We start from the raw sequence: 22,154 nt of genomic DNA on the forward strand, positions 1-22,154 counted from the left end.
AAGTGTCTTAGTTCCTTCTCTTAAAACCCATTTTAAAATTCTCTTTGTTTGGTTATCTTCCCCCATCACTTTCCTGAGGCACTGCTAATAGCTTCCTGAACATTGCACAGATGTTTTTCCCATTCTCTGGCATAATTATTTTTCAAGTGGCTTCTTAGAGCAGATGTTTCCATGTGTCTTTTTACCCTCCTTTCAGCTGATGCTTTTGCATCTTTGGGGGAAAACACTGTATAGAAGGGAGAAAGAATGTAAAAAGACCAATTATGTGGCTACTATTATTTGGTTGTAGATAGAAATTAAAGACACATGCATGTGTGTATTTTCTCTTTGAGTTGTTGGAATTAGGGTCTGTAGTGGTTGGTGTGTCTCAACTCCATCAGCTCCTTACCTTCTTATTAGTTTCTTTCAAGAAAAGCAAGAAAAGATATCCATCTGTTATTATTCTAGATGGTCAGACATTGTAACATCTCCAGAAGATAGTCACAAGCTTTAAAGCTTAGAGGAAAAAAAAAACAAATCTAAGTATGAGAGAAGACAGATTATATATATATATATATATATATTATGCACACACACACACACACACACACACACACACACAGTGTCCCATAGGAGAGGAATGCAGCCATTTTGAGTTTAGAGCTAACTGATTGAGTATTGCTTTTAAAATTGAAATGAGAGATTCACTAACCTAGGATATTATCTGACACTACTTGGAGATTGCCATTTCCTTAGAATCAAGAGGATCTATTTAGAATAGTCTGCAAGAAAGGACTAACCTCAAGAGCCTGGACGTGAAAATATGCCAATGTTTGTAGCCAACTGAATAGATAAATTAACTCTTTGTAGATATCATATTTTTCTGTCATCCCAATATCTGATCCCTCAGAACTAAAAACTGTCTCTCCTCAATTTTTTAAAAACAGAAATCTGTTTAGATCCTGATGCCAACTTTTCTACTACTCTGCAGACCATCTCCTACCTCTGTTCCGCCATCACTTTAAACAATAAACTGTAGTTTCTGACTTGGTTTGACAAATCCAATACTTACACACACACACACACACACACGCACGCACGCACGCACGCACACACACACACACACACACACACACACACAAACTTTTATTTCCCTCCCTGTCCCCCAAGTCTGAGACTCCTCAGCTTATGTAACTGAAGATTGTAAACTCCAACTCATGAACAGTCGTGTCTTAATCCCTTTCCATGAGAAACAATACAGTTGTTGTTGTATCCCCATTAACAAGAGCTAATTGATTAATTGATCTGGCTTCTCTTAAAAGCCTTCAGTTTTGTAAGCTTCTTAAAAACAGGGTCTATTCCATGTGCTGTCTTTGTATCTTTTGCCTCTAGCACAGTGGCTGGCAAATAGCAGGTAAATAATGAATATCTGTTCAATGAAAAGATGAGTGAGTGAATGAGGATTAGTAACGTGTACTTTAGTAGTGAACAAGAAAGTCATGTGGGGTGAAAAGATGTAGGAAGAGCTACAAAATGACTAATATAATCTTACACTCTGAGAGAAGTCAATGATTATTCTCCCATCAGATGGAAGAAATACCATTTCAAAGAGCCAATTTTTAAAATTCTCTTCAAATGCCATCCTATAATGTCCATTTCATCATGTAGGACTCTAAACATCAAGAAGCTTTCCTAACAGGATCATACTGACGCCAGCTTCACTCTTCTAGAGTGGGGCTAGTTACATTCTACAAAAGTTTTAGAAGTAACCTGAGGAGTTGGGGATGTCTCTTCTCCAATACTATTGACTTGGGACCCACTTATGGTATGGTCTTCCTCCCATTGTTAGCTGGCAGTGATTATTTCCCCACTTTCATTTAACCAATTAAAATTAATTATCTTCTACAAAGGATGTTCACTCTGATAATAGCAAGATTGGAAGCATAAACATTTACCCTCACTACCTGAGTCACTCTTATGTCTATACCACCTTAGTTACCAGGGAGAATTACCTCCAACCTAATGCAGTTTCTGCACGGCATTGGTCCCACCAAGTTAACCCTCAAGTGGGGCAGAATAAGGCACAGACCTTTTGAATGATTCCCCATCCCAGTTCCATAGGCAAAGATACTCCTCTTTACCAGGTTGGTAAACCAGAACCAGTTACATAATATCTATACATGCTCCAGAGCATCCATGGGGTTGGCCTCAGCTGAAAAAGAAATAGTCGTTTTTAAAATTCTATTTAAGAAACCAGAGTACTGTACACATTTTGGGAAATACATCTAAAATTATCTAAATTTAAGATTATTCTATCTAAAATCCATCTAAAATAATAAAGGTGGAGGGGAGTTCCAATGTTTAGATAGCTGTTTCAGTGATTTGGCTAATTTAAGTCTCAAAAATATACCTTTTATCAATAGTGCCAGATATTAGGCAGAGTTTAGAATGATTAGATCATAGCTGGAGAGATGATAAAGGTCATTTAATCTAGTCCTCTTATTTTATAGATGGGAAAGCTGATACTTAAAAGGTTAATTGATTTGTGGAAGGTTACCCTGGCAGTCAAAGACAAAGTCATTATTGAACTCAGTTTCTCCAACTCCAAATCCAGTGCTTTTTCCTTGTATCAGGCAGCCTCTTAATGGTAAGAGTATTGCCTTTAGAATCAAGGAGGTTCGATTTGAATCCTTGCACTGACAACTTTTAATTTTGTGACTATGGACAAGTCATTTGCTTATTCTCAGTGTACTTTTCTCATCTGTAAAATACCAATAATAATTCTCATACTACCTTCCCCCTGCCCAGGGTTTTTAAACCTCAAAGTACCATAGAAATATATTAGTATTATCATGATTATTACAATAAATGAAGTATTGCTAGATAGTTATTATTTCAGGTTTTTAGTTTCTTTTGCTTTAAAGGGTTTTTTCTCTCTTAAATTTCTACTGCCTGTGATTCTCTACATCACGTTATTATTTAGTCCTTCTAGGAGATAGGATCCCAGAAAATTACCCTGTTCTCCTACTCATGGAAGGAGGAACAGTTTGGTAGAAAAGGCTGATGATTCCTTGCTTGCCTCTTCACTTTCTAAAGTGTTGATAATGAGGACATACCTGAAGTCCTCCTTCATTGATTGAAATGAGTGCATAAAAATTATGCCTTCTGGGAAGAAGATTCTCCTTCCCTTGGATAAGTGAAGGAAGAAAATATTTTTAAAGAAAGAGAAATATTTACCTATTTTAACCTATATATCTTGCCACATGATAAACATTACAAAATCATCTTCCTAACAAGTTCTTGTTCAGTGTTCTCACATGGGAGAACATGAGCACCTACCCCCTTTACTAGGGCATGCAATTTTAGCTGAGGACTTACTTAAATTCAAAAAGTTATAAATACATCATGGAGAAATTGCTTTGTTTACCTACTTTAAAGTCTTATTTTATGATTAAAAATTTTTAAATATTTTAAGTATTCCCCATTAGAAATTTATTCTCCAATTGCAGATGAAGACCTCTAGTACAATTTACAGATTTAGCAAGTTCCCTGGGGCAGACAGATTAAGTGACTTTTCCACAGGCACATAGCCCATATGTTTCAGAGGCAAGGTCATTCTGATGCCTAGGCCAGCTCCATAACCACTACACCATAGTGTTTCTTTTTAATTTTAAAAATAATTTTGCAATTAAAATATTCTGGGGAAAGGAATAAAAGGAATGTGGTTCCGTTAAAAAAAAATCAGGAGTTTGGTTAGTGAACTGGAAGCCTGATAAAGAAAACAGCAGAAAAAGCTTTAATGTATAAACTTAAGTTTGTTTTTAATGAATCACACCAGCTGTTGTTTCAAAGGGCAGGAAGCTAAAGAAGAGAGGCAGTCAGGTGGAAGAAAATCTGATGGAAAAGGATATTTACAGGGACAGATAAGCTGGCAAATGGAAGACTTACATGTCTGTTATCATTCTCTTTCTACTTTTGGTCATGAAGGGAAGAGAATTGAATAGGACATGACATTTATCTGTGATTAAATTAATCATGCCTATGAGTAACCAGTCTTTTTGGACCATGCGACTATAACCTAGACATAGTTCTCCAACTGATTGCAGCATAGCCAAATTAAAGGCATAATCCTGAAATCTCCAATGTGCAAAGAGTTGTCATATGCCATATAGGAAAAGATCCTTTCTATGATGTGCCATTCCTCTTGTAATTGAAGTCATGCATCCTTCACAATAGGAAAGAATTGAGATTTCTATGTTCAGATATTCTCTTTTGGTATATTTGTATCACTATGTGAAAATATTTCCTTTTTCTCTTAAAATTTCCCTAATAAATTCATCATGTTTGAACTCATGTAGACATATCTTAACAAGGTCATATTATAGGTGAAAATCTGCAGAAATGAAACCAAGAAAAAGAAAATTACCTTCCAATGGTTTTTGTAGACAATCAACACTTGTTTGAGAGCCACCATTACTGTGCAGGTTATAGCCCTCCAGCAGGCTGAGGCTGATGGATCACTTTAGCTCACAAGTTCTAAGGTACAATATGGCTAAAGTGATTATATGCCCCACACAATTCTAGCACCAATATGATGAACCCTTAGGAATCAGTGATCAATAAAATAACTAAAGAGGGGCACACCAATTCAGGTTAGAAACAGAGCCAGTCAAAGCTTCTGTGCCTGGTTTAGCAGTGGAATTGGGTTCATGAAGAGCTAAGGTTCCAATCTGGGTGAGATAAGGGAACCAAAGGAGAAAGAGAGAAACAGATACAGGCAGGGGCATAGCGATGACAGAGGCAGAGATGGAGAGAGTCATCATGACATAATAGAGTGCTGGACTTGTGTCAGAAAAAAAGTGCCATTGAATCACCTCAGTTTGTTGCTGTTTAGTTGTTTTCACTTGTGCTTGACCCTTCATGACACCATTTGGGGTTTTCTTGACAAAGACACTAAAGTAGTCTTCCATTTCCTTCATTTTTACAGATGAGGAAATGGGACAAACAGGGTTGGGTGATTTGTTTAGACTCACACAGCTAGAAGTGTCTGAGGCCTATTGCGAATTCAGGAAGATGAGTCTTTCTGACTCCAAGCTGGGCACTGTAGTCTTTGCGTCACCACCTCAGATGGTTACTAGTTATATAATCTTCAGGAAGTCACTTTTCTCTGAGCTTTTGTTGTTTCATTCATAAGATAGACACGATAAAACCTGTAACATGGCAGCTTACAGTGTTGTCATGAGCACTGGGTAAGGCAATGTATTGAAAATTGTTTGCAAACCTTGAATTGCCAGTTATTATTATTGTGATTACCTATAACCAATGTTCAGTCCTGGCCTGACTCTCCTGCCATTTAGTATGATTCTTAGCCTCCCAACCCCACTCCCCCTCCTTCATCAGACACAGAATCAGGAGAAAAAATAGGAATGCTAACTAACCTAAAGCAAAATACATATAAGAAAGGTCACTGAACCTTCTCCAAAAGTCACTAAATGTATTCTAAACAAAAGTAATTTTATTTAGAAATTCATTCATTTGAGTTGTCTCTGGGAATAGTGTCCGAATCTGGTCCATGGTCATGGATAATAGAGAGCTGATAGAACATATTTTCTCCACGTGAGAAGTTCTTTATTTTCCAGAAGTTAAACCAAATAAAATGCCTCGCTGTATTTATCACAGAAAGAATATAGGAATGATAGCTCATTTAGTAGTTATTTGCAATATATAAAACAAATATTATTATCAACATTTTACATATGGAGACATTGAGGTTTCAGAGAGATGAAGAGATTGACCCAAAGTAACTTAGCTAACAAATTACAGTACCCAAATTCTTGAACCCTGCTATTCTGATTCCAAGTCCAAGATTTTTTTTCACTGTATCTCAACTATCTCTCAACATAATCCTCACCATAATTTAAAAGACTGCCAACCAAGAAATAAAAACTCAGTTTCTAGAAAGGTTAATGAATTTCCCTGTCTCAGCCCTGCCCTAACATCATTCCATCATGATGATGATGATTAGCTGGAATTTATATAATGCCTACTGTGTGCCACGTAGCATGCTATGTGCTTTACAAATATTGTTTCATTTCATTATGATAAGAATCCTGGACAAGAAATGATATTACCATTTCCAATTATAGTTGAGGGAACTGAAAGAAACAGAAGTTAAGTGACTGGTCTAAAGTTACACAACTAGTGAGTGTTCAAGGCTGGATTTCCATTGAGTATTTCTATATATAACCTACCACCTAGATGCTTCCGGGAAGGCAAGATTGAGAAAAGCAAACTCATTGTCATATCTATGAAGATTTTCACACCTTTCTTAAATGGGAATCTTCATTTATTTTTGAACATATACAAATCCAATTTCTGTTTTAGAAAAGGTATATACAGCTACTAGTGGAAATTTCCTAGAAATGCTTTTGTGAGTTCTTTTCACTTTCAGGAATAGCTCTTGTGACTGGGCACAAAATGACAAGGAATGAACTAAATATCATGAGCTAGGGGTTCTGACTATACCTAAGGAAGCATTCCCATTACCTATTTCCTTTAGGGAAATGGTCCCCTAGCATCTCACAACACTTCTAACCCATGCTCTGTGTAGGTCTACAGGACCCTTTACCTTCTCTAAATAGTATCTTTGCAATAAGCATTCCCTCTGTGTACTGTCCTGGGAATTCAAGTGATTCTTGAATGTCCTCCATTCTCTCTCTCTCTCTCTCTCTCTCTCTCTCTCTCTCTCTCTCTCTCTCTCTCTCTCTCTCTCTCTCTCTCTCTCTCTCTCTCCCTCTCTGTCTGTCTCTCTCCCTCTCTGTCTGTCTCTGTCTCTGTCTCTGTCTGTCTGTCTCTCTCTCTCTGTCAGTCTGTCTGTATGTCTGTCTCTCATAGTTTTTAGAATTGGGGAGAAGGTGCTGACTGCAATCTTGCTATCATGCTCCTTAAATAATTTTCCATCAAAAAGAAAGCTTTAAAGGGCCCATGCATGTGTATCAGCTTTAAAAATATATATATATTCATTCCTCCCACTCTAAACGGCAACTAAATCAGTCTAATTGGTACTTTGCAAAAGTTTGAGCATATTGACAAAATCTTCAGCTGAATACACATTAAAGATCTTGCTTACACAGTGGAGCATTGAGAAATGATTGAAATCTCCTGAATAATGCTAGAAGTGGAATGAGAGGACAGAAAAATAAGATTCATTTTAGACAAAAGCTACATAATGTGTATGAGGAAAAAATGCAAGCATATACAGAGAGTGGGAAGAGCAGGAAAGTCTAGAAACAGAAGGAGGGGAAAGCCAGCTTTTTGGGAAGAGGACGTATAAAGCCTGTTTGAATCAGTTGCAAAGCATTGATTCGAAAGCACTTTGTGTTGACAGAGGCAGCATATAAAAGAGACACTGAACCATTCAGAGCACAAGTAGTAGTGTGGGTGATTTAGGTGAGATGTTGTATTTAAAGGACCTTCGTCCCAAAAGCCAACTGTGAGTTTCCTGGGTAATCTTCAGATTTCAACAATAGCACATGTGACCAGAAGCAAAAGGTCATATAAAGAGGGTGAACTGTACCAGTAGACATCTTGAATGTTGCACAGATATCCACCAAGTTCTGAAAGGACCTTGGGAAATCTTCCCTTGCATCAGGAAGATCTTCTTTGGAAGAATGATAGAAATATACAGACAACAATTACCTAGGATCACAGGGAATTGCTAGTGTGTGATTTTCCCTGATGAGATCATGGATCTCATTCATCAATAAATGTGTGTGTGTGTGTGCACATGTGTGTGTTCGTCCTTCATTGCCAAAGAAGACCATGCCATCAGAGAAATGATGACATGACTTGGCACTTGACTTTGTTTTGAGTGAGGAAGGGCTGTGCAGGTCATCAGCCTCACTTCTCCTCCAGAGCCATCTGAATCCAGTGACCAGATGATATTCATCAGGATGACTGGAGATGACCCAGGATGAGGCAATTGGGGTTAAGTGACTTGCCCAAGGTCGCACAGCTAGTGAGTGTCAAGTCTCTGAGGTGAGATTTGAACTCAGGTCTTCCTGACTCCTGTACTGGTGCTCTATCCACTGCACCACCTAGCTTCCCCCATAAATAAATAAGCATTTATTAAATGCTAACTATTCACCGTACTATCCATCAAGGTATGAGAGCATCTCAGCTTCTGTAATCTGTAAAATGTGCATCCCAAGTATTTCAAATTATTTTGATGAAGATCAAATAAGGTTCTGAGTGTGAAAGGACTTTAATGAAACAAAATGTGTATTGCCCACATATTGGATATGAGGTGGTTCCTTTATATTAGGGTCTTTTAATCAAAAATAAATATAGACTAGAAATTTGAAGAAAAATGAAAATGAGTCATCCTCTTCTGCATTCCAGCTACAGTATGGAATGGGAGAGAAAACTTAGAAATTCATTCTCTTGTATTAGCACTCCCATATCTCAGTAATATATGAATAAAAAAAGTGGAATTTTTTAATTTAAATTTTCAACATTCATTTTCACAAAATTTTGAGTTCTAAATTTTCTTCCCATCTCTCCCTTCCCCCCACCCCAAAATGCCAAACATTCTAATTACCCCTATCACCAATCTGCCCTCCCTTCTAACATCCCTCTCTTCCCTTATCCCCATCTTCTCTTTTGTTCTGTAGGGCAAGATAAACTTCTATACCCCATTACCTGTATTTCTCATTTTCTAGTTGTATATGAGAATACTCAACAGTTGTTCCTAAAACTTTGAGTTCCAACTTCTCTTCCTCCCTCCCTTCCTCCATCCCCACTGTGGGAAGGCAAGCAATTCAATATATGCCATATCTGTGTAGTTTTGCAAATAACTTTCATCATAGTCATGTTGTGTAAGACTAATTACATTTCCCTCCATCCTATCCTAGCCCCCATTTCTTCTACTCTCTCTTTTGACCCTGTCCCTCCCCAAGAAGGTTGACTTCTAATTGTTCCCTCCTCCCATTACCCTCCCTTCCATCATCCCCCCTACCCTACTTATCCCCTTCTCCCCCACTTTCCTGTATTGTAAGATAGGTTTTCATACCAAAATGAGTGTGCATTTTATTCCTTCCTTTAGTCGAAAGTGATGAGAGTAAGCTTTATGTTTTTTCTCTCACCTCCTCACTTTTTCTGTCCACTGAAAAGTCTTTTACTTGCCTCTTTCATGAGAGATAATTTGCCCCATTCTACTTCTCCTTTTCTCCTCCCAATATATTTCTCTCTCATCCCTTAATTTCATTTTTTAAAGATATGATCCCATCCTATTCGACTCATCCTGTGCTCTCTCTCTCTCTCTATGTGTGTGTATGTGCATGTGTGTGTGTGTGTGTGTGTGTGAGTGTGTGTAATCCCACCAACCACCCAGATACTGAAAAAAGTTTCAAGTTACAAATATTGTCTTTCTACGTAGGAATGTAAACAGTTCAACTTTAGTAAGTCCCTTATGATTTCTCTTTTCTGTTTACCTTTTCATGCTTCTCTTCATTCTTGTGTTTGAAAGTCAAATTTTCTTTTCAGTTCTGGTCTTTTCATCAAGAATGCTTGAAAGTCCTCTACTTCATTGAAAGACCATTTTTCCCCTCAAGTATTATACCAAATTTTGCTGGGTAGGTGATTCTTGGTTTAAGTTCTAGTTCCTTTGACTTCTGGAATATCATATTCCACGCCCTTCAATCCCTTAATGCAGAAGCTGCCAGATCTTGTGTTATCCTGATTGTATTTCCGCAATACTTGAATTGTTTCTTTCTAGCTGCTTACAATAGTTTCCCCTTGACCTGGGAACTCTGGAATTTGGTCACAGTGCTCCTAGGAGTTTCTTTTTTTGGATCTCTTTCAAGAGGTGATTGGTGGATTCTTTCAATAAATATTTTGCCCCTGATTCTAGAATCTCAGGGCAGTTTTCCTTGATAATTTCATGAAAGGTGATGTCTAGGCTCTTTTTTTTCATCATGGCTTTCAGGTAGTCCCATGATTTTTAAATTGTCTCTCCTGGATCTATTTTCCAGGTCAGTTGTTTTTCCAGTGAGATATTTCACATTATCTTACATTTTTTCATTCTTTTGCTTTTGTTTTGTGATTTCATGATTTCTCATAAAGTCATTAGCCTCCATCTCTTCCATTCTAATTTTTAAAGAACTATTTTCTTCAGTGAACTTTTGAACCTCCTTTTCCATTTGGCTAATTCTGCTTTTGAAAGCATTCTTCTCCTCATTGGCTTTTTGAACCTCTTTTGCCAGTTGAGTTAGTCTATTTTTCAAGATATTATTTTCTTCAGCATTTTTTTGGATCTCGTTTAGCAAGGTGTTGACCCACTTTTCATGATTTTCTTGCATCTCTCTCATTTTTCTTCCCAATTTTTCCTCCACCTCTCTTACTTGATTTTCAAAATCCTTTTTGAGCTCTTCCATGGCCTGAGACCATTGAATATTTATTTTGGATATTTGGGATTGTAAGCATTGTTCTTCCTCATCCAAAAGGATTGGAGAAGATATCTGTTCACCAAGAAAGTCTAAAGTCTTATTTTTTTTCCCTTTCTTGGGCATTTTCCCAACCAGCTACTTGACTTTTAGGTCCTTTGTCAAGAGTAGGGTATACTCTGGGGATCTATAAGATCTCCGTTCCTCCCAAATGGCACAATCAAACGTGTACACTGGTCTGGGAGCAGGAAGAGAATTTTGTGCCCAGAATCTTAGCAGAGTTTCTTCTTCACAACCACCTGGCCTCTAGTTCCACCAAGCCAGCACTGGGGACTAAGATTCAGATAAGCTGCAGGGGCAGGGCTATCATTCAGTGTGAGGTAAAGATCAGCTGCCCCAGGACCTCTACACAGGGCTGAGGTAAGAATCAGCTGCTCAGCGCCCCAGGGGTTTTACCATCCAACAATGGTTGCGAGCTGCTGTACAGGCTGCTGTGGGAACTTCTGCTGCCTGCCAAATGTGGCATCTGGGGCTGCTGCCTGAGTCTGGAGCTATGGGAAGGCCCTTCGCCCTTCTACCTTCTCAGGCAGCTGAAAAAAGCCCTCTAACTTATCTTTGGCACCTGTGGGTTGAGGGATCTGTGAACTGCTGCTACTGAGACTGGATATTCCACCCCTGAGCCCTGTTCGTATACTCCTCCCAGAGCCAAGCCACGTTGTGCAGCCAAGGCTGGGCTGGGCTCCACTCTGCATCTGGTGTGACAGACATTTCTTGTAGGCCTTTCAGGTCACCCTGGCCAGAAAATCTCCACTCTGTTGTTCTGTGGCTTCTACTGCTCTAGAATTTGTTGAGAGTCTTTCTTTACAGGCATTTTATGGGCTGTGCGGGGAGAGCTAGCATATGTGTGTCTTTCTACTCTGCCATCTTGGTTCAGCTTCCCCCCTCAACCCCCCGGAATTTATTTTTAAAATGGGAAAGGAATAAAGTTTGAGTTGAGAAGATTAAAATTCCAAATACATATGAACTTACATCATTTTGTCCTCTTAACAGACAAGATTCTGTAGCAGGTGAACTTCAATCACCTAGAACTCTGCTCTTCAATTCTACATCCTTGGCTCTGAGAAATACATGTCAATCCTAAATTGGGGCTCAGATAGCTAGTGTTCCTTCTCTAGACGTAGCATGCTTTTTCAGCTCTATATGTCCACTCAAGGTGAGACAGTGGTGTAAACTAGTTTAGTTAAAATCAGAATAAACATTAAAACTCTAGACATATATTCCAAACTATATTCTACTGTTTCCTAACTATACCTTCTTCTCAAGACCCTCTCAGCACTTGACAGAGAGACAGAGACACAGAGAGAGAGAGAAACACAGAAACAGAGAGATAGAGAGAGAAACCCTCTCAGATTGGACTACAGGCCTTTCCTCTTCTGCATTCCAGCTACAGTATGGAATCAGAAAGCCAATTTAGAAGTTCATTTTCTTATATTAGCACTCCTACATAACATTAATACATGAACAAGATATAAGAAACTAACTCACAACAGGATGGATAAACCAGTATGGCAGAGTGCTATATGGTATTTCATAGATCCTCATGAATACAGAAACATGGACAGATAGGACAACAGGAACTTTGTCCCCGGGTCCCAGAACTCTAATCCAAATTCTTGGATTCTGCTTGGCATCAGTTGGACTCCTGAACTTGACTCTCCTTGAAGCTTCCCTTTCACTGCAAATGGGGTATTCCCTTACAATGCCTAGGCCTAATACTTTTCCAGAGCCTAGTGGCAAGGGGAAAAGAGAGTTGTGTTGTTATCCTGCGTACCACTGTCTCTGTCTCTTTCTTACCTTCAAACTCTATGTGTCTCAGTCCCTTCATCTACTGTCCATATCAGAAAATTCTAGGTGTTTTTCATCTCATGAGGCAAAAGAGATGAAGTTGCTAAATAATCAGTCAAATATCACCAGTAAAAAGGGTATTGACTGAGGGAGTACAAGACATGTCACTTAGCTTTAATTCCTTTTCTTTAGTGACAGCATTACTATTAATCAATCAGTTAGCATCCATTAAGTATCTACTATGCTACATGCCAAGGACTAGGCTTGGTCCTAGGGATACAGAATGAAAATGAAACAGTCCTTGCACTCAAGGAGATTTTAATCTAATGGGAGAGATATATAAGCTAGTGAGATATGTATATGCATATGCATATATGTGTATTTATGTAAATTCATTTTCTTTCTTTAACTCACTTTATGTTATTTTGCATATACATTGCATATGTATTATATCTATGTGTATTTGCACACAGTAGTATAGATTTGATTCCTTTAATTTTATTATTCTGCATATGTACACATGACACAGAATAATAAAATAAATGAATTTTTTTTTAGTATTTTGTACATGCGCAGAATAATGAAACATGAACAAAGGGAAACAAATCCATAGGCCCACTAGTTAGTGAGATAATGTTTGGATAAGCTCAAAAGCTCAGGAATTTTTTTGGGGGGGATAGGAAGGGGCATATGAAGAGGAATGGGAAGATGATGTAGAATAATAGATCAAGAATTAAAAAGGACCTCAGAGACCATCTAGTCCAATCTGCTCATTATAAAAATAAGAAAACTGTAGCCCAAAAAGTTTAAAGTTTAAGTTTAAGTTTCTCAAAGTCACACAAGTAATATCAGAGGTGGCATTTCAATGCAGGCCATTAGAACGTGAGCTTCTTGATACCATGATGGTCTTACTTTTCTATTTGTATCCCCATCCCTGACCACAGTGAAAGCACCATATAAATGCTTTATTTATTTACTTTGATTCGAGCACACCTGTCTTTTCCATGGACTATATTACTTCTCTTTTTACAGACAATGCATATTGAGTTGAGTAGGGCAATAGGGTTGAGAAAGATAGGGAAGATGAAGCATAGATAGACATTTTCTGTTAATACAGCAGTTACTATGATGATTATTTCTATCATTTTCAATAAGACTTAGAAAAGAGCTAGGACTTTAGTTGCAAAAGAATCTTGTTATATTTGAAGTGCATGCAAGCTCCAGTTCTGCCGTCAAAATAAAAAATTCATAGTCATCCTTGGAGTGTGTCTTTGAGCAAGCCAGTTAGAACATGGTCTGTCATAGTCTGTACTCTTGGCTCCTCAGAGGAAGGCAAACCTTTGAAAACAGTATGGATAAAGAAGAAAAATAAAATAAAATCAACCTTTGAGTAAGCACTAAAATATATTAATTATAAAAATAGTGGACTTTGGCATAGGACTGTGAAGGTTTGCAAGGCTTTTGACATTCATTGTATCATTTTATCGTCAAAGTGATCCCTGTGAAGGCAGGTACTCAGAAGGATCAATTTGCCTATTTTATGTATGAGGAAATGAGGATTTCAAGAGAGGATGGATTCAGTTCCAGATCTTACCTGACACTGAGCACAGGACTCTTTCTACTGCATCATAGTGTTTCTTGATTCAATAATATCTAAAGGTACAGTTCAATACCATTACTTCTGAATCTTCTATTTCTTCCCCCAAAAAATGTAGAAAATAAGGAAAGCGTCAATCTTGATCTTTTGGCCTTTTAAATAGGCATTTAAATAGACAGTCTTAACTTTCTGATTTTTGGAATGAGGCTCTGAAAATACAGGTGTACTCCATTCCTCTCCATTATCCCCTCTATCCCACTTTAAAAATATCTAGCTCCCCTGATGTATTTGAGTGTTTATTACAGATCCTTAACTACTTGGCAGTGGGGTTGGCAGTGGGATATCGGCAAAGAAACTTAAAGCTAAAGTGGCAAGAGCCACTGCCAATAGATGATCAAACAGAAATTAAGATAAAGCATCTCTAAGAGTATAATTAGTGATCCAATAAGAAAACAAAATTCTTTTTACCTTTCTCTACACGTAGAAGCATAGGTATTATGTAATGAGCTACTCTTGAACTGAAATAGAGTGTTTGTTGTTATTTTCATTTTATTGTTGTGGTTGAATCATTTCAATCATGCTCAGCTTTTTATGATCCCATTTGGGGTGTTCTAGGTTAAGATACTGGAATGTCTCCAGGTCATTTTACAAATGATGAAACCAAGGCCAACAAGGTTAAGTGACTTGTCAATAAGTGTCTGTGGCCAGATTTGAACTCAGGAAGAGGAGGCTTCCTGACTCTAATAAGAGTACTCCATCCACTGAGCCACTTAGCTGCCCCTAACCAAGATGTCATTATCTACTTGAAATACAAAATAATGTTCCCAAAATGCCTAGGGCACCCCTTATTTGGAAAATAGTATGGAGAAAGCCAAGGTTAACTACTGGATGTTATTTACCCAAGTACTTGTGAAAATGAAACAAAACTAGGTGAAAAAGAATGAATGAGATGAACAGAATTAGCTAGAGGACCTTGGTTTTCCATTTAAGTTTGCTCAGGTAGATACAGGACAATGTACGATACCTACCTGTGAAATAGCATGGAGTATGAGAACCCCAAGTGTATAAACACTATGGATCACAGCAACACCATCATTATCTGAAATCTAGATCTGGTTTGTGTATCTTCAAATAATGTAGAGATAAGAAGAAATAGTTTGGGACATGGTATATTCAAACTTAAATTTCTTCTTTGTTTCACTTGAGGATGGAGCATATGTTCCTAAATAAATTTTTGTTAATGATCAGGACCTTAGACAACTGAACATTTTAGATAATGTGAAATATTGCCATTAAATCACAGGATGTCACAGATGAAAGTGACCTTTTCTAGTCTAACTCCTTCATTTAAAAATGAGTAAATTGAAGGATGCAGAGGTTAAGTGACTTGTCTAAAATCACACAGGTTATGTTACAACCAGAATGAATTGGGCAGTGAATATTGTTCAAATCCTTGTATAGTGATCTCTCTCCTATTCAGTGTTTTCAGATAGCATAGTAGTGTGGGAAAGGATGATAGGGTTACAGATTTAGATCTGAAAGGGACTACAAAGGCTATTTAGCTATAGGATCACTGATCTATAGTTAGAAAGAATTTTAGAATCCATCTAATTCAATCTCTTTATTTTACAATTGAGGAATTAAGGCCAAGAGAGGGTGAGTATCTTGCCCAATGTCATTCAGACAATAAGTAGCAGAGCTGGAGTTTGAACCCTAGTCATCCATCACCAAATCCAACATCATGGATCCTGCTTCTTCTCATAAGAATAGGATTTGTAGTCAGAAAACCTCAGACTGAATCCTTGCTCTGATATACACTAGCTATGTAATCTCTCTTAATCTCAGTTTCCTTATCTGTCATTATGGGCTAATAATTGATAACATATCTCACCAGATGGTTGTGAGGGAACATCTTTTAAACTTTAAAACACCATAGATATGTGAATTATTGTATAACTTTACTCTTCAGGACTGAGAAATTGCTATTGTCGGGTTTGGGGTAATTGAGCATTTAAACTTTATAATTTTATATCAGTGTTAAGTTTGTTACTTCATTCAGAAGTGCCATATGGTTATGCATGTTTAATATGATGACTTTGTAAAAATCCAAGACAAATAATCCATAAGCTACTAGAAAAATATATGGAGAGCATGAGTAAGCTGTAGTATGTTTCTAATGGTGAATGACACTTGAAAAGTGGCATGAGTCCATGTACAATTGAAAAATGAGGCAGGTTGGTTATGTAGTAATAATGACAAATAACAAGCAGTCTAAGTGATGCATTGGTGACAGTAAGATAGAAAAAGAATGAGAGAGAGAGAGAGAGACAGAGAGACAGAGAGAGAGACAGAGAGAGACAGAGAGACAGAGACAGAGACAGAGAGAGACAGAGAGGGAGGGAGGGAAGGAGGGAGGGAAGGAGGAAAGGGGAGAGAGAGATCTAGCACAATTACTGGGTGCTTTACAAATATTTTATAGAAAGACATAGGCAGGAATTGCATGCAATAAAAAGATACAGGGGTCACTTTATAGGCATTCATAGAAGGAGATAAAATAAAGGATGAAATTAAAAATTCACCAAAATTTACACTCCTGACTTTTCTTGACTTCTCTACAAACCTCTCCACCTTGAAAGCTCACTTCTCCATAGAAACTCACTTTACCTCTAGATTTTACATATTGGTATTACCCTCAGTCCCTGTAGCCTTTCCTTCCCTTTGGTTTATTCCTCCCCAAACTGAGACTAATTAAAGATTTTATCTTAAAAAGTCAAGGTCTTCCATTGCATCCAGAGCCATCTCCAGTCACCCTGATCTGTATCTTGCCACTGCACCAGATAGCTCCAGAGGAGAAAGTGAGGCCAGTGACTTTGCACAACCTTCCCTCACTTAAATCCAATTCATTTGCATGTCCTGGCATTACCTCCATGATGTCAGGGTACTCTTCAAGCATGAAAAACAAGTAATAACAGCAAGACTCCATTTTAAGGAGGACCTCAAGACAGCTGTGTTTTCCTGCCTCTCAAGGGTATATACTCTGAATTGTCTAGGACTTTCTCTATGATACTTATCACTCCTACCCTCTTTCTGCTTCCTTTTATGTGTAGTCTCCTCACATTAGAATGGATTATTCTTGAAGGCAGAACTGCTTTTCTTCCCCAGCACTTAGTAAGCCTGGCACTTCTTAAGTGCTTAATAAATACTTGCTGACATGAGATGGCTCCCAAAATGTGCTCTAGATGGCCATAGAAGCCCACCATGATGCTTAGGCTGCATTGGATTAATCAGACCCTGTGGGTCAAAAGGAAAATATGGTTATTACAACAAACATAGGAATCTTGTGAGCACTCATCACAGTGAAGTAGAATGCACCACAGAATCTCAGAGTGGGAAGAACATTGCATCCTCCTCCTCATGCCTAAGCATAAACCTCTATAATATCCTTAACAATAGGAATTCTAACTTCCGATTAACAAATTTCTTTACTAATGAGGAATTCACTACTTCACATGGAATTTAATTTTGAATCAGTTCTATATAGTAGGAGGCATGTATACATGTATGTATGTATGTATGAGTGTGTGTAAACACACATACAAACATAGCTATCATTTCTTTAAGTCTTGGTTTTATTTTCAGCTGAAGGTACCCAGTGTCTTCAGCTAATGAAGTCATCATCCTGTTGCCCTTCTCTAGCTGCACTCCAACTCTTTAATTGATTTGATAGTTCTTTGTTAGGTACCTCTTTTATGCAAGGTACTTTGCTAGGGAAAACAAAAACAAAGGGAAAAAGTTTACCCTCAATGGGCTTAAATTCTATTGATAATATGTAATGCTTAGAAGAATAAGAACAAGGTTATTTGAGGCTGGAAAGGAAACTAATAGCTAGGGTGAGGGAGAACATCCTCCTCCCAAGACAGGAGTTTGTAACCTAGGGTCTATGAATTTATGAGTAAAACAAATAGAAATAGACCATTATCTTTCAGTATTATTGGTCTCTTTTTGCAATCCTATGTATTTTATTTTATTCACTCAAAAGTATTATTCTGAAAAGGGTTGTACAGGTTTCATCAGACTGCCAAAAGGATCCATGACATATGCAAAAAAAAAAAAAAAAAGGGTAAGATCTTTTATTTCAAGAAGTAGTATCTGGGTTGAGCCTTGAAGGAAGCTAATTATTCTAGGAAAAAGATGTGGAAATGCTTTTTAGACCTGTGGAACAGTCCTTAACAAAGTATAGAAATTTGGAAAAGGAATATTAATTTTAGGGTGCATAAAAAAGAGATCAATTTGCCTGAAATAGAGATTAATTGAAGAGAAGTATCATGAAATAAGTCCAGAAAGGCAGACTAGAGTCACTATGGAGGGTTTAAATACCACATTTAAAATTAGCATTTTAATACCCAAAGGGCTATAAAACTGTGCATAACCTTTAACTCAGAAATACCACTTCTAGGTCTATATCCTAAAAAGATCCTAAAAATGGGAAAATGATTATTCACATTTACAAAAGTATTTATAGCAGTTCTTTTTGTAGTGGCCAAGAATTGGAAATTGAGAGGCTGCCTATCAATTGGGGAATGACTGAGCAAGTTGTGGCATATGAGTGTAATGGAATACTATTGTTTAATAAGAAATGATGAGTAGCTGGACTTAAGAAAAACCTGGACTTACATGAACTGATGTTGAGTGAAGAAATCAGGACAACATTGTACACAATAATTGTAACATTGTGTGACCAACTTTGATAGACTTAACTCTTCTCAGCAATACAAAGTCTAAAATAATTTCAAAAGACTCATTATGGAAAATGCTATTCACATTCAGAGAAAGAATGATGGAGTCTGAATGCAAATCAAAGCATAGTATGTTCTATTTTTCTTTTCTTTTTTGTTTCTTTAACTCATGGTTTTCTCTTTGGTTCTAATTCTTCTTTACAACATGACTAACGTACAAGTATGTTTAATATGATTGTACACGTATAACCTGTATCAGATTGCACACCATCTTGGAAAAGGGGGAACAGGAGGAGGGGGAGAAATTTTAGAACTCAAAATCTTATAGAATTAAATATTTAAAACTAAAAACAAATAAATAAAATTTTTAAAGAAGGAAAAACAGGAAAAAAATAAAATTAGCATTTTATTCTGAGAGAGTAACAAACCATTGAAGATTCTGGAGCATGGGAGTGACATGATCAGACCTATGCTTTAGAAAGATCATTTTGGCAGTGGAGAATGAATTTGAAAGAGAAGAGAATGGATTCAGGGAAATAAATAAGGGGGATACTGAAGAAATTTAGGTAAAAGGTGATTAGTACCTGAACTAGGGTAGTGGCCATGTCATGCAAGTGTTAAAAAAGGAACAAATGGTAAAGAAGTTATGAAGGTAGAATTTGCAGGATTTTGCCACTTTTTTGGATATCATAGAATAAGTGGCAGTGTCTGATTTAAAATGTGGTGCCAAGAACTGAACACAGTGCTCTATTTATAGTCTATAGACTAAGGCTGTTAGCTACCGTGTGTGTGTGTGTGTGTGTGTGTGTGTGTGTGTGTGTATTTATGGCCATATCAAACTATTGATTCCTAATAAGTTTCTAGTGCACTAAAACCTTTATATCTTTTCATATGGACTATTGTCTTCATATATATGCTCCCCATACAAAGCTTATTGTTTTACTCCAAAAGTATAACATTGAGTTTTTCCTGATTAATTTCATCACCATATTTCTGCACCAATATCTAATTAAAACAGAAACATTTTTAATCTTGATATAAATTTTTACAATCATACATGTAAAAATTTTAACCTTCATTTCTTTTCTTATAATTTTGAGTTCTAAGTTCTATCCCCCCTCTTCTCTCCTATTATTGAGAAGGCAAGCAATTTGATAAATGTTATACAAGGACAGTCATGAAAAAAACATATTTCTGTACTAGTCATGTTGTAAACAAAAACAAGAAACTTTTTTAAAAAGTTAAAAAAAGATATGCTTCATATTCCCTCAATTCTTTCTCTGAAGGTAGATTGCATTTCTCATCATTGGTCTTTAGGAATTGCCTTGGATCTTTGTCTTGCTTTAAATAACTGAATCGTTCACAGTTGATCATTGTACAGTACTGCTATTACTATGTACAATGTTCTGGTTCTGCTCACTTTACTTTGCATCAGTTTCTCTGTCTTCCCAGGTTTACTATGGACGTTTGGAAGGTGATGTCAGAAAAGCACAAATTCTGGAAGTACCTAACCCCCCAGCAATTCTTTAAATAAGGATGTGATGATGGACTGTATATCTCTTATCTGAGAACCACACTTGCTCAGTTTGGAGAGAGCCATCATCATGAATGACACAGGATATTAAAATTTTAATCTGTAGCAGCTCTTGAAGATCACCTGCTAAGGCAAAATAAGACAGCAAGCTACCTGTCTTTCTCCCCCTCCAATCCATCTTCAACTCAGCTGCTAAAGCAAATTTTTCTTAATATGTGGTCTAAACATTCATGCTCAATAAGCTTCATTGATTACTATTTACCTCCAGGATCAAATTTAAAATCATTGATTTGGCATTAAATATTTTTCTAACATAGACCCTTCTTATCTTTTCAGCCTTATGACATTTTATTCCCTCTACATACTCTCCATTGCAGCTAGACTGGCTGACTTAATATTTCTGACATACGGGTTTCCATCTCTGTCTCTGTGCCTTTACAATGGTTGACCCTTATGCATGAATTGTTTGCTTTCTCACCTCCATTTGTTGGGTTCTCTGAGCTCCTTCAAGTCTCACCTCAAATCCTACCTTAGACAGGAGATGTTTCCCAGTATCCCTTGCTACTAATACTTTCATCTCTAAGATTACGTTCTAGCTACTCTGAACAGATTTTGGATGTACCTGATTATTTGCATATTGTCTCCCCCATGTGAATGTGAACTTGAGGACAGGGCCTTTTCTTTGTAGTTTCTGTGCTTAGCATAGTGTTTGGTATGTGATACTTTGTAAATGTGTTTTGATTTTGTAAAAGTGGGATTGATTGATTCACTCAATCACATCCTCTTAGAATACTTAATGCTCAATCAATCAATTTCAATTATAAACTTGAGTTTCAATCAATCAGTCACAGGTTTTGGAGTAAGTGATAAAAGAATTTGGAAGTGGAGTGACTTTGCACCAGAAGAAAGGTTGAGAAACCTTGGTAATGTGAGATTCATCTATAAATTATCAATCTAGTTGAGAAGGAAGTCATTTGAGAGACTTGAGAATGCTTGATTTTCTTGTAAAACTCTTAAGGAGAAACTTCCTTGGGGTAGGGGGAGAGGCTTTAGCTTCAGCTTTGGCCTATATCTTCTCCTCATTCCCCTCCCCTTTGGGTGAAAGAGAACCTTGGGAGCTTCCGGCTCTAGCAGTTGTTGGACTTCCAATTAGCATGCTAGAAAAGTTTCTGGATTAGCTGATGACAGTGTCTGCTTTAGGAACCAAGGACAAACTGTTCATAGATTCATGTTTTTACTAGGAGCCCAGCAAAAAAACTATACCTTGTTTAAGAGAGATAGCTTAAGGATCCCATGAATGAGGAAAAAATAAGATTTAGAGCATACAGAAGTTGTGATTTTGCCACATATAGTTCCTAAACTTAAGACCACTTCCACCTGGATTCTGTATGTAATTGGGGGCAACGTGTCACAGAATTTGGTAGGATTTTATACAGATTGTTCTTATTGTTACACCTTAGTAAATAACCTTTTCTAAAAGCTACTTAAGCCTGACTGACTAAAACGGTTCTCAAATGATAATCTTTCAGGGGGAACAAAAGTACGTTAGTACTTTTGTTATTGGGGAGCTTATGTCTGTGATATTAGAGAATCACTCCCAACTTCTTAGAGTTACTTCTAGAACCTTGAGGGTTAAATGTATCCTCCCTCCTGCACCTGAGATCTATTTATGAAAAGTGGGATTTGGATAAAAATTATCAAACCTTATATGGGGTAAAATTAATTAGTTATTTGGATAATCTCCATGCCAGCAAAATCATGGATTGTTAGAGGTGCCGAAGTCAGTTTCATGCTAATAACATTGACTCATTCTTGAAGCCCATAAGGGTTTTGGGGGCCAAATTCTGCTGCCCCACTGTCACTTTCAGTAAAGAGAAGTTCCCCTAACCAGAGTTTACTGCCTTTGATATATTAAAATTGCATCATGCCAACCACAGTTCCCTTTCAGATGTGTTTCCCTTCTTTTTTTCCTTTCTTTCTACCCTCTAATTTGTTTATTAAATAAATAATAAAAATAATCA

At 37.2% G+C, this 22,154-nt stretch overlaps 1 long non-coding RNA gene across 1 annotated transcript in view; it reads right to left on the reverse strand.

Moving 5' to 3' along the window:
* Positions 1-13,222: 13,222 nt before the first annotated feature.
* LOC140526136 (uncharacterized) overlaps positions 13,223-22,154 on the reverse strand; it is a 30,421-nt gene continuing 21,489 nt past the window's right edge. The window contains exon 3 of the long non-coding RNA XR_011974255.1: positions 13,223-13,604. This is a non-coding gene — a long non-coding RNA (uncharacterized lncRNA). The remainder of the gene's footprint in view (positions 13,605-22,154) is intronic.

This window comes from Notamacropus eugenii, chromosome 1 (assembly GCF_028372415.1).
Source record: "Notamacropus eugenii isolate mMacEug1 chromosome 1, mMacEug1.pri_v2, whole genome shotgun sequence".
Taxonomy (NCBI): Eukaryota; Metazoa; Chordata; class Mammalia; order Diprotodontia; family Macropodidae; genus Notamacropus; species Notamacropus eugenii.